The sequence below is a fragment of the Leptodactylus fuscus genome, chromosome 11 (assembly GCF_031893055.1).
Source record: "Leptodactylus fuscus isolate aLepFus1 chromosome 11, aLepFus1.hap2, whole genome shotgun sequence".
NCBI lineage: Eukaryota > Metazoa > Chordata > Amphibia > Anura > Leptodactylidae > Leptodactylus > Leptodactylus fuscus.
The window spans coordinates 53,743,024-53,761,992 of NC_134275.1; positions in this window are offsets into that span (position 1 = coordinate 53,743,024).

The following is an 18,969-nucleotide window of genomic DNA, read 5'->3' on the forward strand; positions in this document are numbered from 1 at the left end:
CAATTCAGCACATTTCCACTAATTAGACTTTAGTGTGTTCACAGTCAGATATGATCTTACAGCTGCACTACACTCTCATAAGGGGAAATCAGGAAACCTGTGACTGCTGCTTTGGATGTGACCAGAGTAGATGCTAGTAGAGGAGATACTTTGGAGTTTACTCTCTGATATTTGAAGTAAGAGTAGACGTGTGTTTCTGAGGAGGCGAGCTTTCTATCAACATCTACTGTATATAAAAGGCCTGACTGCTTCCAGAGCTGCACATGAAATGATGACATCACTATGACCAGTCAGCAGTATCTGCTCCCATTACAGTACCAGTGAGGTCCCCCCAGGAGTGCTATACAGTATATACAGGATATGTAACATACATTACTCCTAATGATTAATGATACTGGAAGGAACCTTATTACAGCTCCATCTCATTATCTGATGGAGACTTTAATTTAATTTACCGCCCCCCTCGCTTCCCATATATGCAGATATTTTATATTGCAGAAGTTTGGGTGCTGGAAGCATCTGGTGTCTTAAGATATGTAATGTTTAAGAAGCCGTCTCCGCGCAGCTCTGAGGGTCTCACCAGCTGTAAAGAGATTTACACTCACTTTATTATTAACATTTACATCGGCAGCATCTGGCTAATTAAATGTTATCATATAGCAGCAGCGGAATCATCAATGTGCGATCAGCGATACAACCGCACCACGAGGAACAAGGAAGACGGGGGTTCTATTCCCCGAATAGTAAAGTGAGACAGAAAATAATATCCGGATAGTAACCAACCATAAAACTAGAGAGGATGTAAGAAAAAAGAATTAGGAGCAGGAAAACATATACAGTGTACAACATTATAGTAATATGCCTAATAAAAGGAGGCAGTATTATAGTAGTTATATTCTTGTACATAGGAGTAGTATTATAATAGTTATATTCTTGTACATAGGAGCAGTATTATAGTAGTTATATTTTTGTACATAGGAGGCAGTATTATAGTAGTTATATTCTTGTACATAGGAGCAGTATTATAGTAGTTATATTCTTGTACATGGGAGCAGTATTATAGTAGTTATATTCTTGTACAAAGGAGCAGTATTATAGTAGTTATATTCTTTTTTTTTTTTTTGTAGATTGTTAGCCCCACATAGAGCTAACAATGTACATTTTTCCCTATCATTATGTCTTTGGAATCTGGGATGGAAATCCATGCAAACACGGGGAGAACATACAAACTCCTTGCAGATGGTTTTATGCCCTTGGCGGGATTTGAACACCAGGACTCCAGTGCTGCAGGGCTGCAGTGCTAACCACTGAGCCACCGTGTGGCCCCTTATAGTAGTTATATTCTTGTACAAAGGAGCAGTATTATAGTAGTTATATTCTTGTACATAGGAGCAGTATTATAGTAGTTATATTCTTGTACATAGGAGCAGTATTATAGTAGTTATATTCTTGTACATAGGAGTAGTATTATAGTAGTTATATTCTTGTACATAGGAGTAGTATTATAGTAGTTATATTCTTGTACATAGGAGCAGTATTATAGTAGTTATATTCTTGTACATAGGAGTAGTATTATAGTAGTTATATTCTTGTACAAAGGAGCAGTATTATAGTAGTTATATTCTTGTACATAGGAGTAGTATTATAGTAGTTATATTCTTGTACATAGGAGTAGTATTATAGTAGTTATATTCTTGTACATAGGAGGTAGTATTATAGTAGTTATATACTTGTACATAGGAGGTAGTATTATAGTAGTTATATACTTGTACATAGGAGCAGTATTATAGTAGTTATATTCTTGTCCATAGGAACAGTATTATAGTAGTTATATTCTTGTCCATAGGAGCAGTATTATAGTAGTTATATTCTTGTATATTGGAGATAGTATTATAGTAGTTATATTCTTGTACATAGGAGGTAGTATTATAGTCGTTATATTCTTGTATATAAGAGGTAGTATTATAGTAGTTATATAGTTATATTCTTGTACATAAGAGCAGTATTATAGTAGTTATATTCTTGTACATAGGAGCAGTATTATAGTAGTTATATTCTTGTACATAGGAGCAGTATTATAGTAGTTATATTCTTGTACATAGGAGTAGTATTATAGTAGTTATATTCTTGTACATAGGAGTAGTATTATAGTAGTTATATTCTTGTACATAGGAGCAGTATTATAGTAGTTATATTCTTGTACATAGGAGTAGTATTATAGTAGTTATATTCTTGTACAAAGGAGCAGTATTATAGTAGTTATATTCTTGTACATAGGAGTAGTATTATAGTAGTTATATTCTTGTACATAGGAGTAGTATTATAGTAGTTATATTCTTGTACATAGGAGGTAGTATTATAGTAGTTATATACTTGTACATAGGAGGTAGTATTATAGTAGTTATATACTTGTACATAGGAGCAGTATTATAGTAGTTATATTCTTGTCCATAGGAACAGTATTATAGTAGTTATATTCTTGTCCATAGGAGCAGTATTATAGTAGTTATATTCTTGTATATTGGAGATAGTATTATAGTAGTTATATTTTTGTACATAGGAGGTAGTATTATAGTCGTTATATTCTTGTATATAAGAGGTAGTATTATAGTAGTTATATAGTTATATTCTTGTACATAGGAGCAGTATTATAGTAATTATATACTTGGACATAGGAGCAGTATTATAGTAGTTATATTCTAATACATAGGGGCAGTATTATAGTAGTTATATTCTTGTACATAGCAGCAGTATTATAGTAGTTATATTCTTGTACATAGGAGCAGTATTATAGTAGTTATATCCTTGTACATAGGGGGCAGTATTATAGCAATTATATTCTTGTACATAGGAGCAGTATTATAGTAGTTATATTCTTATACATAGGAGCAGTATTATAGTAGTTATATTCTTGTAAATAGGAGCAGTATTATAGTAGTTATATTCTTATACATTGGAGCAGTATTATAGTAGTTATATTCTTGTACATAGGAGTAGTATTATAGTAGTTATATTCTTGTACATAGGAGCAGTATTATCGTAGTTATATTCTTGTACATAGGAGCAGTATTATAGTAGTTATATTCTTGTACATAGGAGTAGTATTATAGTAGTTATATTCTTGTACATAGGAGCAGTATTATAGTAGTTATATTCTTATACATAGGAGCAGTATTATAGTAGTTCTATTCTTGTACATAAGAGCAGTATTATAGTAGTTCTATTCTTATACATAGGAGCAGTATTATAGTAGTTATATTCTTATACATAGGAGCAGTATTATAGTAGTTATATTCTTGTACATAAGAGCAGTATTATAGTAATTCTATTCTTGTACATAGGAGCAGTATTATAGTAGTTATATTCTTGTACATAGGAGCAGTATTTTAGTAGTTATATTCTTATACATAGGAGCAGTATTATAGTAGTTATATTCTTATACATAGGAGCAGTATTATAGTAGTTATATTCTTGTACATAAGCGCAGTATCATAGTAGTTATATTTTTGTACGTAGGGGTAGTATTTTCATATATTTTTATACACGGGGCAGTATTATATTAGATAAATTTTTTGCCCATAGAAACAATAGAAATGTATTTTAATTTAGGACATTAATATTTTGCATTATTACATTGTGCCTCCTTATTTGTTATGATGTAGAACATTATAATAACTATCGTTTGTGTTATTTTTCTGGTTTTTTTTCCCATATATTCTCCATTTCTTTTCTTTGTTCTCGTGACTCTCACTCAAGATTGCACTTTTCATTTCCTTTCTTCCAACTTTAGCTTTGATAATAATATTTTTACAGTAACAGTTCCTTCTGTTACTTTTACCAAAGAAAATGAACACCTTATATTAGGAACTGTTGCTGAAATTAATTGGTTCTTTTGCTAAAACATTTGTTATATTCACACTTTTAATATAAACGTAATTCTTTAGCAATCTCAGAGTGAACTTCACACCCAGGAGGAGGATTCAGAGACAGCTGTAATGAAAGGGATTTAGGAGAAAGAGCTTCATTGTTAAGATTTTAAAGGGACATGACTCTATTGGGTAAAGTTACCTTAGATAAACCTGAAGAACTCCATTAACTAAACCTATTGGAATAGTATCTCTCCGAAGCTTCATTGATCCCCACTGTATCTGCAAAAATCTGTCATTAGATATAGAAATAACTTGAGGTCCTGGTTTTCTGGATCACTCTCTGACATTGTCCTGGAGAAATTTTGGCCAAGTCTTCTTTACAAAGCTGTTTGAGTTCATTGAGGTTTGTGGCATTGGTCTCTTCACAACTTTCTTAAGGTCCGGCCACAGCATTTCAGTTGGGTTGAGGTCTGGACTGTGATGGGGCCATTACATCATCTTGACACTTTTCTTTTTCCATCAGTCTGTTGTAGAGTTGCTGCTCTGCTTGGGATCGTTGTTGGGTTGACCCAGTTTCGGCCAAGCTTTAGCTTACTATTTGATTTTAGAATGATTTGATATACATAGAGGTCATGAACAACTCACTAACTCCAAGGTGCCCATGTCATGTGGCTACAAAATAAACCCAAATCATGCACTCCACCACCTTGAAATTTGGTACGAGATGTTTGTGATGACATGATTTTCTTGATTTTCACCAAGTTTTGTGGCACTGTGCATTATGGTCAAACATCTCCATTTTTGTCTCATTGTTCCAGAAGTCTTGCGTTTTGTTCAGATGCTAATTTGCAAATTTAGGTAATGGTTAAATGTTCAGAAGGAAGAATCTTTCTCCTGACAACCCTTCCACATAATCCATACTTGTCTAGAGTGTCTTTATATAATTGTAAAGTCATGAACTTGAATATGTAATAAACTTGCACAATTTCTGTAAGCTCTGACCTTGGGTTGGGTTTGACAAGGATGTCCACTGTTGGTAAGATTGTCAACTGTCTTAAATATATTACATCTCTGAATAAGCTTCTCACTGTAGAGGGTGGAACTCAAATGTCATTATTACCCTCCCCAGCACAATTGCATCTCTTAGATCATTGTTGATTTCTTTCCTCCTTGGCCTTGTATTAACATATGCCTCAATGCTCCATACCAGCAAACTGCCAAAATGTCTTCTTTATTTTCTAGGTGATCTCAATTACTGATGATCAATTAAGTGCTTTGATTAGCTACACCTGGTTGCTACTTACTATTTGTAGTTCCTATGAATATCATTAGTCACAATGAGGCACATTCATTAAACTTCAAGGAAAAATACACAATTTAGATGCATATAGATTTGCTCCAAAAATTCTGGGCGTGATATGGGTAGGGTATGGATGGGGTTAGCTGGTGAGGCAAGGCCATACATTTAGAGGGATTAACCGGGGAATAAATTAGCTTACCAATTCATTCACTGCCCTAACATACACCCCTGGGGCCCAAATTATTAGTTTTGAGGATGGCAACTAGGGAGGCCAGAACTTTTGTTCCTTTGACTCCCTCGCAGCCACTGTCACTCTCACTGATAACATTGACTCCCCTCTACCGTTTCCCTATTTACATCTTGGGAAACAGATTTGCATATTCTTCCCATAATCCTCCACAGAGCTAAAATGACTTTTTGTAAGACTCCACACACCTACAAAGTGGTCTCTCCTCAAGGAGTGACAATATCCTCATCCCATCCTGTCCACTACAAAATGTCGTAAGGGAGGCTCCGGGGGACTGGAGTGTGTGTTAGTGATACAGTGTGTACAGTACAAGGAATGCATTGCTGAGCTATGTTATTCCCAAGATAATCTCTTTATTTTACATATTCCAATTTGATGGTGTTACTTCTGAACCAATTCCAGCTGCGTGCGCGAGTAGATTTTAGGTTCTGGCAAATGTTCGGAAATAAGCCATAATGATTAAGATCCCGCTGCTTCATAACAATTATGGCACATGTGACAACAGCGGAGCTCAAATTAAGGCCACTATATAAAATATTGGTCTTAAAGATTGTGTTTCTTTGTTGCAATTATTGTTGCCATCTATGAAACCTTCAGGACTAGGTCTATGACCTCACTCTGGACAACTCTTCTATTGGATTGAGTGACTGATTCGTAGATCCAGGGGTAAAGTTTCGAGGAGGTGTTACAGTTCAAGAATGTTCCTGTTGACTTAGATAAGACCGATGTTGTCCTACAAATTCCTAAGATGAAAGCCTCGGACTGAACTTTCCTTCCAGTCTCAGCTCCTGAGAACGTCTCTTAGAAGCCGCCACTCAAGGTTCATTTGTAAATACGGGGAGACAACTCTGATCGGAGGTCGGATTATTTTGAGTAATGAATTAAGGTTGAGCGTAAATGAATAAGTTGTCAAAATGCAGAAAGTTTAATCAGACAAAAGAAGAAATGTGTAAGAGACTGATTAAAAAATAGTCATTCTGTCAATGGAGAAGCATTTCAATGCCAATATGCAGCAGCAGATGGTAAAATAAATTAACAGGAACCATACTGCGATCACAAACCCATCTGGAATTATTTGACTTTTTTGTACATATTTGAAGTCATTCTTCATCCCAACGTTCCAAATAATCAAATCATATTTATCATCATTGACTCTTTATCATCTGGGAACTTTCTAACTTGCGGCTCTGGCTTCATCGTCTGACTTACGGCCAGAGATAGGCACATTTTTCAGTGGGGCCAATGTATGATTCAGTCACCAGAGGGACACGAAAAGAAGATCAAATTGATGGGATTATGGGGTTATGTAAATCCAATGTGACTATAAGGTGCAATAATTCAACCTTTCCTAGATGGGCTGGAAATGCTGAATTGGTTGAATTGGCCAATGGGGGAGATGGCTTCACTCATCAAAAAAAGACCTCAAATGTGTGACACGTTATTTGGTGACAGGAGCTACCATAAATCCTGATCCTGAGACTCAGTGATTCAGCCTTCATTCACATCTGCGTTGGTCATTTGTTCTGGAGAGTCTGCATGGGGACCTCCCGAACGGACTACTGAACACATTGGCAAGAGGTGTGTAGTGAAAGCACATGGACCACCTAGACTATAATGTGGTCTGTGTGCTTTCTGCACGGTCTCCACACGAGTCATACAGAGAGGAAAGTAGATCCCTTTCTGTCCGCATGTGCCATGCAGACACCGCGTGGAAAACACATGGACCCCATTATAGTCTATGGGGTCCATGTGCTTTCACTGCACTTTGCTTGCCAATACATTTGGTAGTCCGTCCCAGGGGGGGGGGGGGTGTTTCCCATGTGGACTCTCTGAACGGATTGCCAACACAGAAGAAAGGTCGGACGGATGGTGAAGATGCTGAGGGGAGGCCTGCATGACAAGTTGTGACACTTGGGGAACGTGGCTGGAAGTGGTGGCACTGAAAGGGTTAATTGGCCGTTAGTAGATGAGATGATGCAGGAGAGGGGCGGAGTTGTAAAGGAGAGGGAGGGGTAGGGGCGGTATTTAAGCTAAGGGCGGGAATATTCCCGCCATTCTTCATCAGTATCTGAGGGAAGCAAGCCCCCACCCACCCTTTCTTTTGTTAAGTTATTTGCTTATAGGGTTGGGATTTTGAGGAGAGGCTAATTGTCACAGTGGCCTTGGCGGTGGGGGTCCTCAAGGTTGGTCTATCTGGGAATGCTCTTGGTGGGGGTGGGCCTCATGGTAGGGGCTGGACTCCCCAAAACCATTAGCAGGTTTTAGTGGGATTTGGTTAGTGGACAAAAATGGTTCTTCAGGGGTTGGCCCGTTTGGCCAAGGGAATAAAACAAACACCAAGGTGCTTTAAGTTGGTGCACCTGAGCTGGTGCAGAACGGCTGGGGGTAACATTGCTAAAAGGGGACGTTCACATGGGGTTTGGAGCCTCAAGGACCTCTGTCGTCGTTTAGGGTAAACATGTGGGGTGGGTTACTGTAGTTCCAGTTGGGTTTGTTGGGTGTGGGAATTTTGCACTTGGCTATTTATTTATTTTATTTAATAAAATGGCTGCTGTGGCCAATTAATCCAAAATTGGTTTTGAATCTTTATTTCAGGTTTGTAAAGAGATTGTGAAGATGATCCAAGTTGGCACTACCTTTGCCATGTGAACGAGACCTCGGGCAGTATTCATTTCAGCTTATTTGAAAATTGAAGAAACTTTGCAGATTTTGTGAGCCCTTTATGAAGATATTGGAGTTGGAGAAAGAGTAAGAGTTGGGCTGTGGAAAAATAGAAGAATCGGAGGTGGCCTACTGACTCCACAGCTCTGGACTTCAGAGTTACACATACAGTCCTATGAAAAAGTTTGGGCACCCCTATTAATCTTAATCATTTTTAGTTCTAAATATTTTGGTGTTTGCAACAGCCAGTTCAGTTTGATATATCTAATAACTGATGGACACAGTAATATTTCAGGATTGAAATGAGGTTTATTGTACTAACAGAAAATGTGCAATATGCATTAAACCAAAATTTGACCGGTGCAAAAGTATGGGCACCTCAACAGAAAAGTGATATTAATATTTAGTAGATCCTCCTTTTGCAAAGATAACAGCCTCTAGTCGCTTCCTGTAGCTTTTAATCAGTTCCTGGATCCTGGATGAAGGTATTTTGGACCATTTCTTTCTACAAAACAATTCAAGTTCAGTTAAGTTTGATGGTCGCCGAACATGGACAGCCCGCTCTCAAATGATCTGAAAACAAAGATTGTTCAACATAGTTGTTCAGGGGAAGGATACAAAACGTTGTCTCAGAGATTTAACCTGTCATTTTCCACTGTGAGGAACATAGTAAGGAAATGGAAGACCACAGGGACAGTTCTTGTTAAGCCCAGAAGTGGCAAGCCAAGAAAAATATCAGAAAGGCAGAGAAGAAGAATGGTGAGAACAGTCAAGGACAATCCACAGACCACCTCCAAAGAGCTGCAGCATCATCTTGCTGCAGATGGTGTCACTGTGCATCGGTAACAATACAGCACACTTTGCACAAGGAGAAGCTGTCAGGGAGAGTGATGAGAAAGAAGCCGTTTCTGCACGTACGCCACAAATAGAGTTGCCTGAGGTATGCAAAAGCACATTTGGAGAAGCCAACTTCATTTTGGAAACAAAGATTGAGTTGTTTGGTTATAAAAAAAGGCGTTATGCATGGCGTCCAAAAAGAAACAGCATTCCAAGAAAAACACTTGCTACCCACTGTAAAATTTGGTGGAGGTTCCATCATGCTTTGGGGCTGTGTGGCCAATGCCGGCACCGGGAATCTTGTTAAAGTTGAGGGCCGCATGGATTCCACTCAGTATCAGCTGATTCTTGAGAATAATGTTCAAGAATCAGTGACGAAGTTGAAGTTACGCCGGGGATGGATATTTCAGCAAGACAATGATCCAAAACACTGCTCCAAATCAACTCAGGCATTCATGCAGAGGAACAAGTACAATGTTCTGGAATGGCCATCCCAGTCCCCAGACCTGAATATCATTGAACGTCTGTGGGATGATTTGAAGCGGGCTGTCCATGCTCGGCGACCATCTAACTTAACTGAACTTGAATTGTTTGTCCAAAATACCTTTATCCAGGATCCAGGAACTGATTAAAAGCTACAGGAAGCGACTAGAGGCTGTTATCTTTGCAAAAGGAGGATCTACTAAATATTAATGTCACTTTTCTGTTGAGGTGCCCATACTTTTGCACCGGTCAAATTTTGGTTTAATGCATATTGCACATTTTCTGTTAGTACAATAAACCTCATTTCAATCCTGAAATATTACTGTGTCCATCAGTTATTAGATATATCAAACTGAAATGGCTGCTGCAAACACCAAAATATTTAGAACTAAAAATGATTAAGATTAATAGGGGTGCCCAAACTTTTACATAGGACTGTACTATAGAGGTCAATGATGTTATAGATACAATGCAAATATATCTGTGATTTTCCTATAGTACATGAATCTTGTAGAACATACAACTGAATGCCATATGGCCCCAGATAAAGCGTTGTCCCCACAGCCCCAGGGCTCCCGTCTGCGCCTGCGACAAAATCCATTTCTCAATATTCCATGAATTTAAATCTCAAATTCATGAAGTTAAAATAAGTCCATCACTTCACACACATTAACCAGACGTCCCCGAGTCCCCCGTCTACTACATAATGCTGCAAAATTCAGTCTGAAATGGTTTTGTTTCGAGGGTTCTGCTCTGCTTTCTTTAGGGAAATACAGAGAACTGTTGGGTCCCCCAGCGGAATACGTTACAAGTGGCTCCAGCCAAGTGTAGAAAAGACATATGTTTTCCATATTTTAATGCTCTGCTAAAGCATAAAATTAAATATTTTACAGCAGAGATTAATAGATAGCTCAGGAGTCGCCTCCGCCAATATTAAAGCCTTGTAGACAAGGTACAGCTCTGATAAAATGACACGCTCACAAAATTCTACAGAGTCATCAATGGGAGTTTGAGATAAAAGATTCATGTTTACAGCTCAAGGAAACTGCTGCGTCTCGGTTCCACTTCATCAACCAGAAACGACTTATTAATACACATCAACCCGGAGTCGACCTTGTTCTGATGAATATTTGGGATTATATTTGTTGCATTTGACACTATGAATCATTCTTGACCCCATTGATACCTAATGGGCGGGGCAGAGGAGTCTACAACCAATCAGCTCATGTGTGGGAGGATCTTGTGGAAGGAGGAGGACCTAAGCAGCAAGGAATAGGGGCATGCAGACCATAGGAGAGTCTGAAATTTAGATGGTAGAAGGAGTAGGGTCCTATAGCAACACATATAGTTTCCAAAGAGGAGTGTGCTGATTTTTTGGGAGGCAGTGACCTGTCCACTCAATGTTAGAGAGGAGAGAGCTGCATGTGAACGGGGTAAAGTAAAAAGAAGAGGAGGAGATTGAAGATAAGTGTAAGGTTTCAGACCGAAAGTCTTAGCAAGATCTACGGTATAGCAGTGCAAATTACACCAGGAATGTGCTGATTTTTAAGAGGCAGTGGCCTATCCACTCAGAGTGAAGAAAAGCAGGGAGTTTCATATTGAAGGCTGCACAATATGAGGCAAGAGATCTATAACAGCATAGATTACTTCAGGAGAGGAGTATGCTGATCCTGTGGGAGGTAGTGACCTGTTGAAGAAAGAAGAAAATTGAAAAAAAAAAAACTGGGCACTTACCCTGTGAAGCTTGTGGTAAAATCCAATCCTTTATTGCAAAAATTTCATAAAAGCCATAGTAGGGAGGAGGCACGCCTGAGAAGTGAGCAACAGCCATATCGTGCTATATTTGAAAAAGTGCTGGTATACTTGGACTGTATTTGGGCTTGTTGTACTGTGACCACCATGCTAATACTGTGGAGCTAACCGCTATTATCCTTCATTATAGCTTGCATATAACTAGTAGTGCCACCCTTCTCTACATATTTGATGGCAGTGTCCTGTTCACTCATATGCTAATGCCATTGAGAACTATTGGAGGCTAATTTGTATTAGCAACAAGATCTATTGTATAGCAGTGCAGATGATTTCAGGAAACCAGTGCTCTGGTCTTGTGGGTGGTTTAAGTGTATAGGGCTCAGACGTTACTGATGGCCCCTTTAATCTACAGTTTACTACATACTTGCCAACATTCGGGGGGAATGTCTGTAAATAGTTTTGGATAAAGCAACTCCCGTTATGACCATGGTTGCACCTCTTCAGGGCATCAACATTTCCTCTTTTTTATATTGTCACATCTCCTTTGAGTGTTATATGTTCTTGCCGTACCCCCTTTTTTTGGATGTAACCAGCACAAAAAGTTGCCAAGTCACATATAAACTGACTGCTACCCTGGTGACCCTGGAGATTTGTCTGTTATGTCAGGAGTCTGGACATCCTTTTATGTCAGGAGTCAGGAGTAGGGTTGAGTGATCAGGATCGGGATTGAGATCAGCTGAAAATGATCGGAAATCAGATTTTGAAATCTCAAGATCGGCTCAACCCTAAAAGTGACTTTTCCCATAGAGAATCATTGACTAGGGTTGAGTGACTGGGATTGGGAAAGATCGGATCCCGATCGGCAATTGAGCAAATTTCACAATCGGGATCGAGATCGGCTGGAAAATGATCGAAAATCGGATTTTGAAATCTAAAGACCGGCTCAACCCTATAAGTGACTTTTCCCATAGAGAAGCATTGATTAGGGTTGGGCCATCGGGATCAGGGAAGATCGGATCCTGATCGGCGATCGAGCAAATTTCATTATTGGGATCGGCTGGAGAATGATCGGAAATTGGATTTTAAAATCGATCCTGAAATCTCAAGATCGGCTCAACCCTAGTCAGGAGTCCTTTTTTGGGATCCTTCCAGATCATATGGCCAAATTGGCTAGTATGGCTTAGTGAGACTCTCACTGCCAGGATATAACCCTCCGACGTGTTTCTACGACCCTGTAGGCACTCTTAAAACTCCTAATCTCCCCCAGTGGTAATGCTCAGCAGCCAGACTTTTATTACGGTGTAGGGGAGCTGGGGATTTGGAGCTCTGTATCAGAAAATCATAACCCTATAATGATATAAAACCAACTCCTTCACAACAGGATCGTAGGATCTATTTAGATAAAAGCCAACAATGCCCTTTAATGCAAGGAAGGCAATATGCAGGCTTGTACGTCTGCTCATCTATGACCTAGAAAATGTCTCTTTCCCTGTAACATATGGTGGGGGATGACTCCTTAATAGCTCCAGGCTTGTTTAATATGACAAACTAAGTGGCGAGGATTCTTTGAGGTAGCGCCACGTCTGCCGTATATTAATAGATGGATTGTACAGACTTCAGATTGCAGCCAAGAGATCTCTTTGGTTTAAACATTCCTAATTAAACATCATATTTTTCTCTCAGCAACATGCGGAGCCCAATCAAAGGTGCCGAATTACTGACTCACTTTGTATATAAAGAGCTTTACCGACTGTCTGGGAAAAAAATGTTTTCCATTTAGCGCCTCCAATCTCACCGGGAAGTCCGGCTAATTTCTGTTTTCTGAAGAGATAAAAATGTTTCTTTCTTTTTTCTTCTTAATTTGTTTTACAAGGTAACGATTTGATGAAAAAGTTTTAAAAAAAAATAAAAATGTTGCTTTGAACACGGCACTTTCCAAGTAAGAAGACAGGGCAAGGAGCGGGGGCTGAGAATGAAGATGCCGTGATGAGGATTTACACATTCTGTGTGCAGTTCGGTTTACTGTTTTCTCCTAGAATTTTCTGTTTATTAGACATTTTCACACATTTTAAAATGACAACAGAAACAAAAAAAATACAATTATACTATTTTAGGAAAAAATTGAAGAAAAATGTGCTAAGTTAAAGGGATCCTATTAGTCAGACACAATTTTTTGTAGGTACCACATCGGAATAGCCTTAAGAAAGGCTATTTGTCTCCTACCTTTCGTTGTCTTCTCTGTGCCGCCGTTCACCTACAATCCCGGTTCTTGTCGGTATGTAAATGAGTATTTCGCACCACTGGGGGCAGGCCCCAGCACTCAGACAGCACTGGGGGCGGCCCCAATGCTGCGAGAGAACTCTCTCCAGTGCCGCCTCCTCTTCTTCAGCAGCGTCATCTTCAGATTCTTCTTCCGGTGATGGCCTGAGGCTTAGAAGTTACAAGCCATCACCGGAAGAGGCTGAATATGACGCTGCTGAAGAAGAGGAGATGGCACTGGAGAGAGTTCTCTCACAGCATTGGGGCTGCCCCCAGTGCTGTCTGAGCGCTGGGGCCCGCCCCCAGTGCTGCAAGGGAACTCATTTACATACCGACAAAACCCGGGATTGTAGGCGAATGGCGGCACGGAGAAGACGATGAAAAGTAGGAGACGAATAGCCTTTAGTAGTACAAGTAAAGATATAGAACTTTGCAATCTATGTACATAATGGAAACAGAATCTTTCTCTTATAGATCTCTTTCTGTGCCTTTAGTCTTTCTGCAAAACAAGCCTCCTTGGCCACCAAGAAATTCATCTTAAATAATACAGTAAATGAGGTGGGGGGATGTCTTTCTATGTGTTTCTTCTGTGTGATTGCATGCTGTGAGAGGGGAGGAAGAGCAGAATTTAAAGAGATTGATCTAATTGGTTAAAAGTCCTCTGTACAACAATATGGGAAATCATCACACAAGGGATAGTCTACCAACCCAAAAAGAAAAAATTAAAATCAGTGCAAAGGGATGTTAAAGAGTTGTCCTGCTCCAAATGGAGTTTTCATACTTATGACCTATCAGGTTAGCAGTATAGATTATCATTAGCTAACCAGTGGATCACATACTGAACAGATTGGACATATTGGACATACTGAACAGATCAGACATACTGAACAGATCGGACATACTGAACAGATCGGACATACTGAACAGATCGGACATACTGAACAGATCGGACATACTGAACAGATCGGACATACTGAACAGATCGGACATACTGAACAGATCGGACACACTGAACAGATCGGACACACTGAACAGATCGGACATACTGAACAGATCGGACATACTGAACAGATCAGACATACTGAACAGATCGGACATACTGAACAGATCAGACATACTGAACAGATCAGACATACTGAACAGATCGGACATACTGAACAGATCAGACATACTGAACAGATCGGACATACTGAACAGATCAGACATACTGAACAGATCGGACACACTGAACAGATCAGACATACTGAACAGATCGGACATACTGAACAGATCGGACATACTGAACAGATCAGACATACTGAACAGATCAGACATAGTGAACAGATCGGACTTACTGAACTGATTGGACATACTGAACAAATCAGAAGTTTCGACAGACTTAAAGGAAGCTGGAAGATGCTGGAGTGTATGGGGAGCACATGCAGGCTTATCCAAGTAATCGGAGCAGTGCAGCAGCCCTATCTACGGTATAGTGGTGGTTCTTGGTAATTGCAGCACCTCTTCTTTACTTATATAGGAGCGACCTGCATGGGCTCTCCATCCAGTGCACCAATGGGATCACCTATATATGACCTATCATGTGGACAGTATGAAAACTCCATTAGGGGCTAGAAAACCCCTTTACACAAGTCGAGAATTTTATTTTAATTTATTTTTAATTTTTGTTTATTTTTTATTGTTTTTTTAAGTTTTCATAATTTTATTTTCGATTTCTTTTATGGACTTTTTATTTATCGAATGAAGTTGTTTCTTTCCCAAATAGTTTGGAGTGTGGCGCAGATAGAGTCAGCAGTCAGTCAGATACCAATAGGTTCAAAAATCCTTTCAAGCCGTGAAACGCATCAGTTCAATTTAAAAATCAATGCCTGGCTTGACAGCGAGCCAATGCAGTTAGCATAGAGAGAGAATGATTTGCTGTGATCTATCTGAAAGCCATGTCCAATTTAATTTTTTTATTGCCTTTAGGTACAGGTATAGAAATTCTCCATATGGGTGAAGGAGAAAAAAAATAAATAAAAAATTCCGAGCTTCCAATGTAAAAATAGAAAATGTTCTTTATAAACTAAGAGGCTCAACTTATATTAAGAAGCCGAGAGCCGCCTTTGAACTTGAGGAGCCAGAATCTTCAAATAAACTCTGGTTTTATTACTGGCGAAAAAAAAAAAAAAAATCTACAATCGCTTGTTAATCTCGTATCAGAACAAAGAGGCGATGAGGAAATAACAGCGACATTTTGTTTAAAGAAAAAGTTGGACTTAAAAGACGGAATATAAAAGTGGTCGGAAAATGGAAATTTCCAGATTTCAGATCTCCAAGATATAAAAGTTATCTCGCCTTCACCGCCGGCTCTCGGGATCTCTCACTTAGAAGGATTATCCTCGTTGAATTTGTTTCAATAACTGATGGTAATGAGAGATGTGGAGCCATCCAGATATTGGGATCACACGTTAGATTGTAGATCTATGTAGTAAGACCAAAGCCAACCCTAATGTTCAATCAGCCGGTCACACTTAGAGGGATGTTAGTACAGTCTATAGCTGTAAGGCCAACTTGTAAGGGGTTAGCAAAGTGGGTAACTTCCTAAAGTCCAACTGCAAGACTTCCAACGTTTCATGGATGGGACATCAAGAAGTAGTGTGAAATATTGTCAATACCGTCACTATTCTAGGTTATCACGGAATATAAAACTAACCCCAACACCGTCTTGAACTCCTTTACTTCCCTAGTCCACCAGGGAGAAAAAAAGTGACTCTGAATTGTTTTACTGTAGGTTCACACCTGAGCTTGGTGGTCCATTCTTTTCGAAAAACGGAAAGCCATTACCTGCGGACCCAATAGACTACAATGGGAAAAACCAGATTTCCCCCTGGATGATAAATGCAGAAAGAAAGGTCCCCCTTCCAGGACTTTTCGCTCCGCATTTTTCAAGTGGAATGGCGTGAACCCAGCCTTAAACCACAAAAAAATAACCCTAACCCCCCAAGAATTATAAAATGAATCATATTACTGTCCTAGACCATCAGTGAAGCTAAAAATACATTATATGCTTCCTTAGACCCCAAAGGAATATACAAATAACCCCTTCAATACTCTAGACCACCAGAAAATGTAAAATCTACCCTTTAATTCCCAAGACTGGTAGTTAATATTAAGTTAATCCCATACACTCCCTAAAATTATAAATAAATTCACAAGTAGCTTATTTACTACCTTAGACCCCAATGGAATATAAACTAAACCCCTTTACTGCCCCAGAACAATGGTAAATATAAAGTTAACCCCTCCACCACCCTAGACCCCAAGGGAATATAAACTAAACCCCTTTACTGCCCTAGACCATTGGGAAATATAAAAATTAACCCCTAAACCACCTTAGACCACTTAAAGTTAAACCATCTACTACTATAGACACTCACGGAATACAAAATAAACCCCTTTATATCCCTACATCATTATTTGTTATAAAATTAACCCTACACTGTCCTAGACCACAAAGGATATCACAAATAAGCCTTTTACTACCCTGGACCACTAAAGAATATAAAATAAACCTTTTTACTCCACTGTTTTTAACCACAAAGGTATTCACAAATAATCCCTTCACTATCCTAGGCCACCAGGGAATATAAAATAATCATCTTTACTGCCTGAGACCATCAGTTAATATAAAATTAACCCTAAACTGCCTTAAATCACCAATGAATTCACATATAACTCCCTTTCTATCCGAGGCCAACAGGGAATATAAAATAATCAACTTTACTGCCCGAGACCATAAGTTAATATAAAACTAACCCTAGATAGCCTTTAACCACACATGGATTCATAGTAAACCCCTTTACTATCCTAGACCACCTGGGAATATAAAACTAACCCTAGACAGCCATTCACCGCACATTAATTCACAAATAATCCCTTCACTGTCCTAGGCCACCAGGGAATATAAAATAATCAACTTTACTGCCCGCGACCATCACTTAAATTAAAACTAACCCTAGACAGCCTTTAACCACAACATGAATTCACAGAAAACCCCTTTACTACCCTAGACCACCTGGGAATACACAATCACTTTCACTACCCTAGAGCATCAGTGACTATAAAATGAATCCTTATATTGCTTAGTCCACCTAAGGATTCCCTAATCTTGACCATCAGAGAATAATCATTTAACCCTTTAACTGCCCTGGAATTTTGGGATATGGTAGCGGTCTACTTTACTTGTTTCCCTGGTCCCCTTTTGTGGGCTAACTAGAGCATTATACAGCGGCAATACAGTGTTTATGACGTTTGTCTATACTTTCCATGATCTTGTTATCCTTGGCAGCAGCTGCCTGGCATTGGTTTTCTTGGAAAACCTGAGCAAAACCTCAGCCCTTGGAATTTTATGGTTATTGCATTATAGATCAATGCTCCATATAATACAACTGGGGGCATGTGGGGGTCAGGGTTCCTCTAGTTGGAAAAACTTCCTATCTCCTCATATTTCTTCCAGCCAGGGATTTTTTAAGCTACTAGTGTCACCACATCTGGGTTATATTTATACAATGTACATATATATATATATATATATATATATATATATATATATATATATTCTCATTTGCATTGCACTACATTCACTCAGTCTTTTTCCACCTTTCTCGCAGGGACCTGCATTTATAATTGTCGGCCTATTATCTGTATCTGTAACTCTGCAAAGAAAATCGTTTTGCTCCCAGCGCTGCCGGGGGTACGGGAGCCAGTTCACTGCATTATTGATATCCGCAGATCCCAGTAGAAACATATTATTAGTTCATCCTAACAAGTGGCCAAGTCCCGGTGTGAATCTGACGGGATCCATTTAGGACTAGATTGATAGGTAACACATTTTCCATTGATTTCTTTTTCTCTGATTTACAGATTATTAGATACATGTCCAGCCACATGTCAATAAAAACATCTCCACATTCAGAATACAGGATGGTGGTTTTATTATATTATATTACATGGCTATAAAAAGTAACATTATTATTATTATTATTATTATTATTATTATTATTATTATTATTATTATTATTATTATCTTTAATTAAAGCTGATAATAACAGAATAATCTTGTCTCAGATATGACTTTCTAGTAGCATAATATGTATTAAAAAATAATAGACAACTAATTTTTTAGCACTTTATATCTTAAAGAAACATCATAAACAAATTGGGAAAAAAATCTCATCTCTCGCTCATTTTTTATCCTTTATTTACAATTAAAACAAAGAATATATCCTACTACTATTATGAAAAGTTTGTGTGTTTGGATGTTTGTGGGTTTGTGTGTTTGGATGTTTGTTCCACTATCACAGCCAAATGCCTGTACGGATTTGGCTGAGATTTCACACATGCCTAGATATTTACCTGGAATGAAGGTACCTCTCGAGCCGCACCCTCCCCCAACAGCCCCGCCGGGACCGGCGAAACGCTGCTCTGGTTCCGCTGTATGGGCTCTGATGGCGTCCTCGCTGGTCTGTCCGCGCGTCCCGATACGTCCAAGGCAGAGTGTGGGCAGGCCGCTCTCCGCTCTC